Source organism: Pseudonaja textilis, chromosome 1 (assembly GCF_049901715.1).
Source record: "Pseudonaja textilis isolate UNSWEBS1 chromosome 1, rPseTex1.2, whole genome shotgun sequence".
Taxonomy (NCBI): Eukaryota; Metazoa; Chordata; class Lepidosauria; order Squamata; family Elapidae; genus Pseudonaja; species Pseudonaja textilis.
In genome coordinates this window covers 314,948,224-314,960,477 of record NC_141990.1, presented here as the reverse complement: position 1 = coordinate 314,960,477, position 12,254 = coordinate 314,948,224, and positions in this window count along the sequence as shown.

Below are 12,254 nucleotides of genomic sequence, written 5' to 3'. Positions count from 1 at the left end.
CAATGTCTGGAATACTCTACCTGACTCTGTGGTTTCTTCCCCAAACCCCAAAAACTTTAACCTCAGACTGTCGACTATTAACCTCACCTCTTTCCTAAGAGATCTGTAGGGGGCGTGCATAAGCGCACCAACGTGCCTACTGTCCCTGTCCTATTGTTTCTTTTATTTTTCTTATATGTATCCATGTATTAATAACTATGTTTTTACTTATACCTATTATCTTGTAAGTAATTGACAAACCAAATAAAAAGAAAAAAGAAAACTACAGTAGCAAGTGTGCTGTTACTTTGATGGAGAAAGCAACCTTTGATGAATAAGAGAACAAATAAATTTCACCTTAAGGAAACAAAGAAAAATATTTTTCCCTCAAATGAAAGTGTGGAGGGAGAGAAATAAGCCTTCATCGAGACTTCATTCCATTTGTAAATTATGACCTGTTGTTACACCAGAATCCCAACTGAGCTGTAAGCTGAGACAAAGTTCCATAGATCTTCAGCTTCAAGGATGGAGCCTACACACTACCGCAATAGCGTGTTTTGCCTGAAATACTCACCATCCCATAAAATATTATCTACTAATATGATAGTTAGGGAGTGAGGGTCTGTGTCTAAAATGACAACATAGAGCAGTAGAATTAGGAACCCATGAAAGTTGATTATTTTCCCCCCACATTGAAATGAGACTTGCATTTTGCTTTCTTATGATATATCTTATTTCTCACTCTCATTTACTTCCTCGTTTCCTTATGAAACTTTTGTTGAAAATTTTGGTAAATGTCAAGCTATGAGATTTCAATAAAAGAGTGGAAATGTATGTAGACAAGATAGTACAAGAGATCAAAGGCAAAGGTTTATAAATCCTAAAACAGTGCAAAGTTAACATAACCAACAGAAGGGAAGCTTTGAAGATAGGAATTACCTGCCAGGGCTTCACAGAGACAAGAAGGTGTGGTTTCTTTCTTCCTCTCTTCAATGCCCATTGTGATTCCCATGTATACGCAGCATGTAATGCGTGTGCCACAGAATATGCAGCATTGTAGACGCTGTAGCTGAAACTGGTCATCTTTTCATCAAAGAGGGATATTGGGAGGGTGCCCAGGTTCTCCTCCCCGGTGCAAACCCTTCGGCCATCAGTTGAGGCCAGGCCTGCCTTCAATACCTGACAGTCAAATACAACTTCCCACCATTCAGGGAGAAAGACATCTCCATGGGGTTCATGTGGATTCAGAGCCGAAAGATAATCCTTGAATCCTGGCACTGGGTTTGTATGGATTGTCAAAGACAAAGCACCATGGAGGGTTTTCAATTTCACCCAATCATAGTGATAGCCAATAGCTGAAAATTCCCATTGGGTGGTCAGGATCCAAACCATCCGAAAAGCCATGTGGTTCTCTTCTTTATAAAAGTAGAGAGCTCATACAACACTTTGCAATGCATTTGAGTCCCCTGAGACAATCACAACCTGAACATCATAGTTTAAAATTGTCCAAAGCAGATCTATTTGGTCCTTGGCCAATCCATTGAATATTGAGATTCGGGACCGGATCTTCTTTACAAATTGTACACAAATGTCATTCTGGGCAAGGGTGGCATTAAAAATCTGGATAAAATGGTCACTGCTTTCCGAGTTCTGAACAACAATCCCAATCCAGTTCCACTGGAAATACAGAAGGAGCTGGACAATGGCTGCATTCTGTAGGTGATATTGGGGATCGATCTGGTAGAAGGTGGGGAACTGGATCTTATCACTCAAAACAGGGTCAGAGAAGCGATAACCTAGCTGAAGGGAGGGTAGAGATGGAGGAGAAGGAAGAGGTTAAGCAAGGAAAATGGAACCCATATTTTTTTGTTACTAAACTCAAACCATATAAACTAGCAGGGTATCCAATCTTGACCCCAATCCCCACAACCTTGTATTGTCATAAGATGTTTCCTACAGGTCACAGAATTGGCTCTGCATATTGTTGGCAGTAACCACACAAGGCAGAACTTATATCATTACCACTGCATTCCCCCTTTCATCATGTTGCGTGTCCAAGTACCTGAGAAATCTTGAAATTGCCCAAAATGGTTGCCATCTGGTATGAAGTTCTGGAGTTGAGACCTCCAAGAACAGAGAGAAGGTTGTCCTGTGTGTCACACTTGTAGTTAGGAGACAATTTTCCCCAGCTGGGAGCAGAGAGAGGGTGACATCTTGGGCCATGCTTGCATACTGATTCTCTTCGTAGATATGGAAGCCCAAGGTGATGTTGGGGAGAAGCTGTGGGTCTCTATTGACCTCCCGGATGGCAAATGCCAAGGCCAGGATGTGTTGGTAGTTCTTGGGAATAGGTCTTTGTTGCAAGTGTTAGAAGACAAAAATTAGAGAGGAGCAGGAGGAAGATTTTTGTTAAAAAAAGCATTATCAGGATTCTAGGAGTTAATCATAAAACAGATCAATACAATTTATTTTACTGCTGTCATAAAACAGGGTGGCTATCAATCAGTTGATCCTGTTAATAAGGTCAATAATGTATGACAAAAACTCCTTTCCCTGTCTCAACATTTGTGTGAATTGATGCACAAATTATAATTTGAGATTGTGAATTTATTTTATTTCAAAATGACAGGCTTAGTTCAATGTAATACTTGTTTTACAGCTGTCTTTCACAGTACTCTTCAAATTTGGATACTGTCCTCTTTGTAAAAAAAAATTACCAGTCTACATGGACAGATTACATATCTAGAATCACTTATCTATGTTCTCCAAGCAGAAATTAGGTGCCGAATCCAGCCATCTATTGAGCTGCCGTGCTACCAGCCCCCACTACTTTTGGGTATAACATTGATACACCAACTAAGTTTGGGTGAATAAATATATAAAACCAAGGTTTGGGTGTTTGTAACTTGTAGCTTTAAGCACTAAACTGCTTGTAATTAACTAATTAAGGGTGCGGTTACAAACGGCAATAAAAGGCAGTAAGAGAAACGTAACCTCTCTCTGCTTGTTTTGTCTGCTTGCTACTGTTTGTTTGCTACTGTTTGCTACAACTGTTTGAATACCTGAACGAAAGGACTATTTCATTGATGTGCTGATATCCTGTGAATACTCAGCGTTGTCTTCAAAAGGAAAGGTATCAGAGGAGAAGATATCTTTACAAGCAGATAAGGATATAGAACTGACTAGTGAATGGACTAAGTTACTGAATGGATATATTTGTGAATGACATATGGACTGATTGACAATGTTTAAACTCTAATTGGATTAAACAACTATTTAAACTACAAAAACAGTGTTTGTCATCAGTGTGTGTAAACTCTAGGGCCCTTCCTCTCTCATTTGGCTGCCTGGCTTGACTGCTGCTGTACATTCTGTTTGGGGGTTTGTCCCCAATCACTAACATTGGTTATGGGCCCAGTGCGCACAGTCTAACTAACGAGGATATAGCATTGAGAGTTGGTGTGAGTTGCACATTACTGTAAAAAACAAACTGTTTTTTTTTCAGTAGTTTTTAAATAGCTACATATCTGAAGAGCAATGGCACAAGTAAATTTGCCAAATCTGTCCATGATATCCAGACTAGATGGAACGAACTATGTTTCATGGTCAATGAAATGTAGTTTACTTCTACGAAGAGAAGGTTTGTGGGACATAATAACAAACCCACCAGATGTGACTAACTTAGATCCTAATGTTGAAGAGGATGACAAAAAGATACAAGACTATAAACGAAAGAATGAGCAGGCTTTATGCATCATAGGACTGACTCTCTCTGACCAGCAACTTATCCATATCCGTGGAGAGGAAAATGCTGCAAACTGCTGGGAGAACCTCAGGAAGATATAAGTTCGGGACTGTGTAGGAGCTCATATATATCTTACACGCAAACTATTTCGAACACATCTTCAGAAGAATGGAGACATGTTAACTCATTTAAATTGTATGAAGAGCATTTTTCAGGAATTATAAGAAAAAGAGCTTATATTTAATGAGTTGCAACAAGTATACATCATACTGTCTTCATTAGATCAAAGCTATGAGGATTATGTGACTGCTTTAGAAGTATTGCCAAAAGATAGTTTATCATTAACCGAGATTACCGGCAGGCTATTAGAAGAAGCCAGAAGAAGGTGTGAACGTGACCAGCTGAGAGAAGATAAACCTAATAAAGAAGAGAAATTATCTTCAAAGCTTGAAAGAAACCAACTAAGTAAATTAAAGCACCCGGAAGAAGAGAATTTATCTTCGATGGCATACACAATTAAAAGGTGTTTTAATTGTGGAGGCAGAGGACATTTGGCAAGATTCTGCAGAAAAGAAAAAAGCCAGAATGTAAAAAAGCCAAAGAAATCTTTTGAACTAGCCACGTTTAGCAACTGTGATGTGAAGAATGATTTATGGGTGGTGGACAGTGGTGCATCCCACTGCATCACGAGAGATAAGACAAAATTTATAAAACTGTCTACAAGCTCTCAACATATATCACTTGCTAATGGCTGGAACCTCAAGGCCAAGGGAGAAGGTATTGCATACTGTCCATGCTTAAACCAGGATATAAAAATGTATGTACCACAGTTAAAGGTGAACTTGCTTTCTGTAAGGGTATTAGACAAACTAGGTTATGTAATTACATTTAAGGATAATAATTGCATAATTGAGAAAGATAACAAAAGGGTAACTGCAGCTTTAAATGGAACATTGTATGTATTACATGATAGTAAGAAAGGGGAGGCACAGACTGTATTTAACAATATAAAGCCTCATAATGAATGTATCCATTTATTGCATAGGCGTTTGGGGCATGTAAATTTTAAAATGCTAAAACGTACAGTAGAGTTATCTGATGGAATAAGGTTAAAACCTTGTGATAAATATTTGCGTTGTAATGTCTGCTGTGAAGATAAGAGTAAAATATTGCCTGCAAATAGGCTAAATGGTTTCAAAACTAAAGAACCTTTAGAAGTAGTATTTGCAGACATTATAGGTCCAAAGAAACCCAGTATGGGGGGTGCTCAATATATACTGAGCATTATGGACCATTATTCTAGATATGGGTTTTGCTACCTAATGAAAAGCAAAACTGAAACATATCAACATTTCTTCAACTGGTTAAAATTTGCAGAAAGAAAGACTAAACGGCAACTGATAACCCTGGTGACAGATAATGGTACGAATTTGTTAACAGCAAATTCCAGAATAGATTAAAGGTAGCTGGAATAGAGCACAAGAAATCTGCACCATACAGACCACAACACAACGCATTTATTGAGAGAAGAGGCCAAACACTACAGGCAATGGTTAGAACAATGTTAACTGATTCTGGATTACCTGATTCTTTGTGGGGGGAGGCCACAATGTGTGCTAATAACATATTGAACAACGTTGTTAATACAACTACTGGTGAAATACCATTCACCATGTGGCATGGCAGGAAGCCTGATCTGAGTTACCTGCACACATTTGGTGCACCAGCATGGGTGCATATCCCTACACAACTCAGGCGTAAAGGGCAACACAGAGCTAAACAATTATTCTTCGTTGGTTACCAAGCAAACCATAGGGCATATAGATTTTGGGAGAAAGGCACATCTAAGGTGTTATGTAGTGCCAATGCCCAATTTCTAGAGCACGTAGGATGGGATAAGTTAGAACAGGATAACAATAATGAAGTAATTATTGAATCCTATAGAAATCCCATTTATTATCCCTGTAACTTTAAGAATAAAGTAAAGAGACAAATACAGGCAGAATTAGAGCCCATAAAGGAAGAAATAGTACCAATAGCTGAGCAAGCTGAGGAACATGAACAGGTAGTAATTCAAAAAAGTCCTCATACTAGCCCAGCAATTCCCAGAAGAACTACACGAATATCTAGACCGCCTGATAGATACCAGGCTAACACAGTGTGCCAGATTAATAAAGTTCCATATACTGTAGATGAAATAAACATGTATCCTACTAAAGATAAGGAAAGTTGGTATGCAGCAATGAATAAGGAATTGAAATCCTTAAAGGATATGAAAGTATATGAAAATGCGAGATTACCTGTTGATATAAAACCCATTGGCTGCAAATGGATTTTTAAGATAAAAACTGAAAAAGATGGTAATATAATCCATAAGGCACGATTAGTAGCCCAAGGTTTTAGACAAAATGCCAATGACTATGATGAGGTATTTGCACCTAGCCTTAAAGCAGCAACATTAAGGGCAGCTTTAGTGTGGGCAGCAAGTAAGAAATATATAGTCAACCATCTAGATGTAGAAACTGCTTACTTGCACACTCCACTAAGACATACTGTATACATGAAAAAACCTATTGGATTTAAAGGTGAAAATAATAATGATTATTGGTTGTTAAAAAAGAGCCTCTATGGTCTTAAACAATCAGGCTATGAATGGAACCAGTATATTGTAAAGGAACTAAACAATATAGGGTTTAAAGCTGGTTTAGCCGATCCATGTCTATTTAAAAGGGAGACAAATGGGAAAATATCATTATTACTATTATTCACGGATGATATTGCTTTGATTACAGAAACTAATGATGAAGCCAATAAAATAATAGCATCATTAGCTAAGAAAATAAAAATCAAGCAATTAGGGGAGATAAAGAAATATCTAGGTGTGAATATACTGAAAACACAGAAAGGTTTTAAGATATCTCAGGAGGATAAGATATCTAAATTGCTAATAGATTATAAGATGGAACTTTGTAAGACTGCAAAGACTCCAATGAGTCAGGATATTTGCAAAATGGATACTCAAAGTCCCAAGTTTGATAAGGTAATATATCAATCTTTGATTGGTAGCTTATCATACATTAGCAATTGGTCAAGGCCAGATATAGCTTATAGTATTAATCAACTGGCACGACATAATAATGATCCACTTCAATGTCATTGGATAGCATTGAAGAGAATCTTAAGATATCTTAAAGGAACATTACACCATGCACTATATCTAGAACCAAAAGGTGATCTCATACTGAGTGCTTATGCAGATGCTAGTTTTGCATCAGAAAGAGACACAAGAAAGTCGACTTCAGGAACAGCCATAATGCTGGGTAAGACATTAATAGGTTGGAAGTCAATAAGACAACAGCATATAAGTTTGTCAACTATGGAGGCAGAATTCTCCTGTTTATCGCTATTATGTACTGAATTAATTATGTATAAACAAATGATGAATGATATGGGTATAACTGTAAATTATCCTATAATTGTACATGAAGATAATCAGGCAGCAATTCAAATGGCCACAAATATTGCAGTAAAAACTAGGAGCAAGCATACAGATTTAAGGTACTTAAACGTTAGACAATCTGTAAAGAGTAAAATGATACAGCTGGAGTACTGCATGTCGGAGGACAATATAGCTGATAACTTTACTAAAGCCCAAGGTGCCATTAAGCACCAAGAGAGTTGTGTAAAGTATGGTTTTAGATTGTAAGGGTATTGTATATTTATATCACCCAAAAGGGGAGAATGTTGGGTATAACATTGATACACCAACTAAGTTTGGGTGAATAAATATATAAAACCAAGGTTTGGGTGTTTGTAACTTGTAGCTTTAAGCACTAAACTGCTTGTAATTAACTAATTAAGGGTGCGGTTACAAACGGCAATAAAAGGCAGTAAGAGAAACGTAACCTCTCTCTGCTTGTTTTGTCTGCTTGCTACTGTTTGTTTGCTACTGTTTGCTACAACTGTTTGAATACCTGAACGAAAGGACTATTTCATTGATGTGCTGATATCCTGTGAATACTCAGCGTTGTCTTCAAAAGGAAAGGTATCAGAGGAGAAGATATCTTTACAAGCAGATAAGGATATAGAACTGACTAGTGAATGGACTAGTTACTGAATGGATATATTTGTGAATGACATATGGACTGATTGACAATGTTTAAACTCTAATTGGATTAAACAACTATTTAAACTACAAAAACAGTGTTTGTCATCAGTGTGTGTAAACTCTAGGGCCCTTCCTCTCTCATTTGGCTGCCTGGCTTGACTGCTGCTGCACATTCTGTTTGGGGGTTTGTCCCCAATCACTAACAACTACCATAAAGATCCTACAGGAAAAGGGCAGTATGGACAACCGTGGGATCTGGCAGGGTGAGAGCTGTGGACCATAAACACAAAGCTTTTGCTGTATCACAGCATAACAGTGCCCTTGCTGACCTCAATAGGGACACTAAAGTGACAGGTCAAGGTAGTTGTGATAATGATAACTCAAGTAAGCCAGGGATCATGGTCCTAGAAGAAGAAGTTACTTTGGAAAGGAGAAAGTGTGAATCAGGTATTACGCATTACAGTCATACAAGAACAGCATCCAAAAAGAGAAGACACCTTCTAGTTGGGGACTCAGTTGTAAGGGGTGTAAATTTAGGAAAGGATACGGAGGTTTTGAAAGAGGTCAGGTGTCTACCAGGTGCTACTGCCAGCAGAGACAAGAGGCGTATTCTTAAGATAGTCAAGAATGCCAGCAAGGACTGTGATGTTGATGCTATTATACATCTTGGTACAAATGATCTGTCCCAGAAGGATGTGCCTTCTGTTCAAAAAAACTTCCAGAGCTTGGGGTATGAACTTAATAATATGGGCTGTAGGCTTATCTTTTCAGAGGTTCTACCAGTATACAAGGAACAAAAAGGGAAAGGGAAGCATGTACTAGAGTTTAATGTGTGGCTAAAGGAGTGGTGTAAAAGAGAAGACCTTGGTTTTATTAGTCATGATGTCTGCAGCTGGTCCAATGAAAAACTGTACAAAAGAGATGGTTTGTATCCATTAAAGAAAGGGACTGAGTTACTTGGCATTAAATTCACAGATTTCTTGGATAAACATTTAAACTGAACAGTGGGGACAGAGAATGGGGAACGTCTGGGGAACAAACAGGGTGAAATCGAACTACGAATACATGAAGGTAAATATGATACAGTTGGAATAACAGAAACTTGGTGGGATTAAACCTATGACTGGAACATATTGGTAGAAGGATACAAACTGTTCAAAAAAACCAGACCCCATAAAAGAGGAGATGGAGTTGCACGGTATGTAAAAGACCATTATATTGCTACAGAAATGCATGAAACCAAAGATGAAAACCTCCTAGAATGCATATGGGTCAATATAAAAGAAAAAAAGAATGACATAGCCATAGGTGTATATTTTAGGCCATCCAATCAAACAGAAAAAATAGATGTCCTGTTTGCCAGCCAAGTAACAAACATATGCAGGAAACACACAACAATAGTAATGGGAGACTTCAATTATCCTGATATCAATTGGAATACTAATTCTGCGCCAAGTGGGAAATCAAATAAGTTCCTAACCAACCTACCTGACAACTTTGTTGTCCAAAAGATAGAGGGTGAAACTAGAGGGACAGCCATACTGGACTTAATTCTTACAAACAGAGAAGAAGTAATAGAGGGAATTGAAACTGCAGAGTGACTATGTCATACTAGAATTCAACATAACACAAACACAAGCAATGAAACATAATGATACCAGAGTCTTGGATTTAAAAGAGCTGATTTCAATAAACTCACAGAGAACTTGGGAAAGATTCCATGGATGAAAATCCTAAAGGGAAAAACAGCTCAAGAATCTTGGGAAACTCTGAATAGTACGATCATAGAAGCCCAGACCAGCACAATACCACTGAGAAAGAAAAACAAGAAATTCAAGAAGAAACCAGCATGGCTGCATAAAGATCTCTCTGGCAAATTGAAAGAAAAAAAGAACCAGTACAAAAAATGGGAAGAAGGACAGACAACTAAGGAAGAATATTAGCAGATAGCCAGAATCTGCAAAGACAAAGTCAGGATAGCAAAGGCTCAGAATAAACAAAGACTTGCAACAAAAGTCAAAGATAATAAAAAAGTTTCTTCCAACATATAAATAACAAGAAAAAAAAAATCAAGGAAAGTCAGTCCACTAAAGAGAGAAGACGGCAAGGAGGTAACAGGCAACAGAGAAAAAGCAGAATTGCTTAACTCATTCTTTGCATCGGTCTTCACGCAAAAAGAAACTATAGCTCAACCCACCCAAAACATAACTGTAAAAGAGAGAAGAGAAATAAAAGTTAAAATAAGCAAAAAAAAAATAGTAAGAGAAGACCTGTTTGTTCTTGATGAACACAAATCACCAGGGCCTGATGGATTACATCCCAGAGTTTTAAAGGAGCTGGCACAGGTCATCTCAGAACCACTGCACCATATCTTTCAAAAATCCTGGAGCACCAGGGAATTACCAGAGGACTGGAAAAGAGCTGATGTGGTTCCCATCTTCAAAAAGGGGGAGGGGGAACAGACCCAGGAAATTATAAACCAATCAGCCTAACATCAATACCTGGGAAGATACTGAAAAGATAATAAAAAAACAGATCTGCCAACATCTAGAAACAAGTAAAGTAATAACTAACAGTCAGCACAGGTTTGTTAAGAACAGATTATGCCAAGCCAATCTTATTTCTTCAACACAGTGACTAAATTAGTAGACCAACAAAATACTGTGGACATAATATATTTAGATTTCAGCAAGGCATTCTACAAAGTAGACCACAATCTACTTCTTAGTAAGCTAGAAAAAAGTGGAATAGATAGCAGCACCACTAGATGGACTCGCAACTGGCTGGCAAACCATACCCAATGAGTAGTCCTTAATGGGTCTAAGTCTACATGGAAGGAAGTAAGCAGTGGGGTGCCACAAGGTTCCATATTAGGCCCAGTATTCTTCAATATCTTCATTAATGACTTAGATGAGGGAATAGAAGGGGAATTTGCAGATGATACTAAGCTGGCAAGAATAGCTAACAAGAAGATAGGCTCAAGATCCAGATGGATCTTGACAGACTAAAACACTAGGCCATATCTAACAAAATGAAATTCAATGTAGAGAAAAGTAAAGTCCTACACTTAGGCAAGAAAAACCAAAAGAGCACATATAGACTGGGTGAAACCAGGCTCAATAGTAGTAACTGTGAGAGGGATCTTGGAGTCTTAGTGGACAACCAGCTAAATATGAGCCAGCAGTGTGCAGCAGCAGCCAAAAAAGCTAATGAAATCCTAAGTTGTATTAACAGAGGGATACAGTCAAGATCAAGGGAAGTACTAATACCACTCTATAAAGCCCTAGTAAGACCACACCTAGAGTCCTGCATCCAGTTTTGTTCACCACACTATAAAAAAGATGTTGAGACTCTGGAAAGAGTACAGAGAAGAGCAACCAGGATGATTAGGGGACTGGAGACTAAAACATACAACGAACAGTTGCAGGAACGGCCTGGCTAATCAGGAGAAGAGAAGGACCAGGGGAGACACAATAGCAGTCTTCCAATATTTGAGGGGCTGTCACAGGGAGGAAGAAGTCAAGCTATTTTCTAAAGCACCTGTAAGTCAGACAAGGAATAATGGATGGAAACTGAACAAGGAGAGATTTAACTTGAAAATAAGGAGAAACTTTCTAACAGTGAGAACAATCAACCAATGGAACAGAAGTTGCCCTCGGAAGTTGTAGGAGCACCATCACTTGAGACTTTCAAGAACAGACTGGACTGCCATTTGTCAGAAATGGTGGAGGGTCTCCTGTTTGGGTGGGGGGCTGGACTAGATGACCTATAAGGTCCCTTCCAATTCTGATTATCTGTTATCTGTAATTGATTACAGACCTCAGTTGAAATCAGTATTGATTTTTCCAGAAATGAACTTCTCAGCCCAATTAAGGAAATCTGGCTTAATGTCTTGATAAAGTTTATGCACTTTATTATGTCCAGTCATGAAAATCCTTCTGCTCTGCTTTCTCAGGCACTTTTTCTCCAGTCTAGTACTCTGTCATGTTCCCAGAATCCTTTTGACTTTAGGTGACTTTACAAATTCAGTAAATTAGATGAAACTGAATTGAATTGAATGTCTGACCAGGTTGACTTTTGCTGGCTAGCAGTATTTAAACCAATGTATCTAAATGGCCCTTTTAGTGGCCTCAGAAGGTAGAACTCTTTCTGTTGGGATTTCTCAAAGAAGCTCACTCCGCTCACGTACACTATATTTTCAGGGATCATTTCTATAGTATCCAACTAGAGAAATGCACTCAAACACTGGAGGCTTTCAAGAAGAGATTGGACTTTCAAGAAGATTGTCATCTGTCAGAGGTGGTGTGGAATCTCCTGTTTGGGCAAGGGGTTGGACTGGATGGCCTACAAAGTCTCTTCCAACTCTGTTCAGTTAAAGAAGTGCCCAAGATTGACCAGTGATTGGTGTGAAGCCAGACCTGG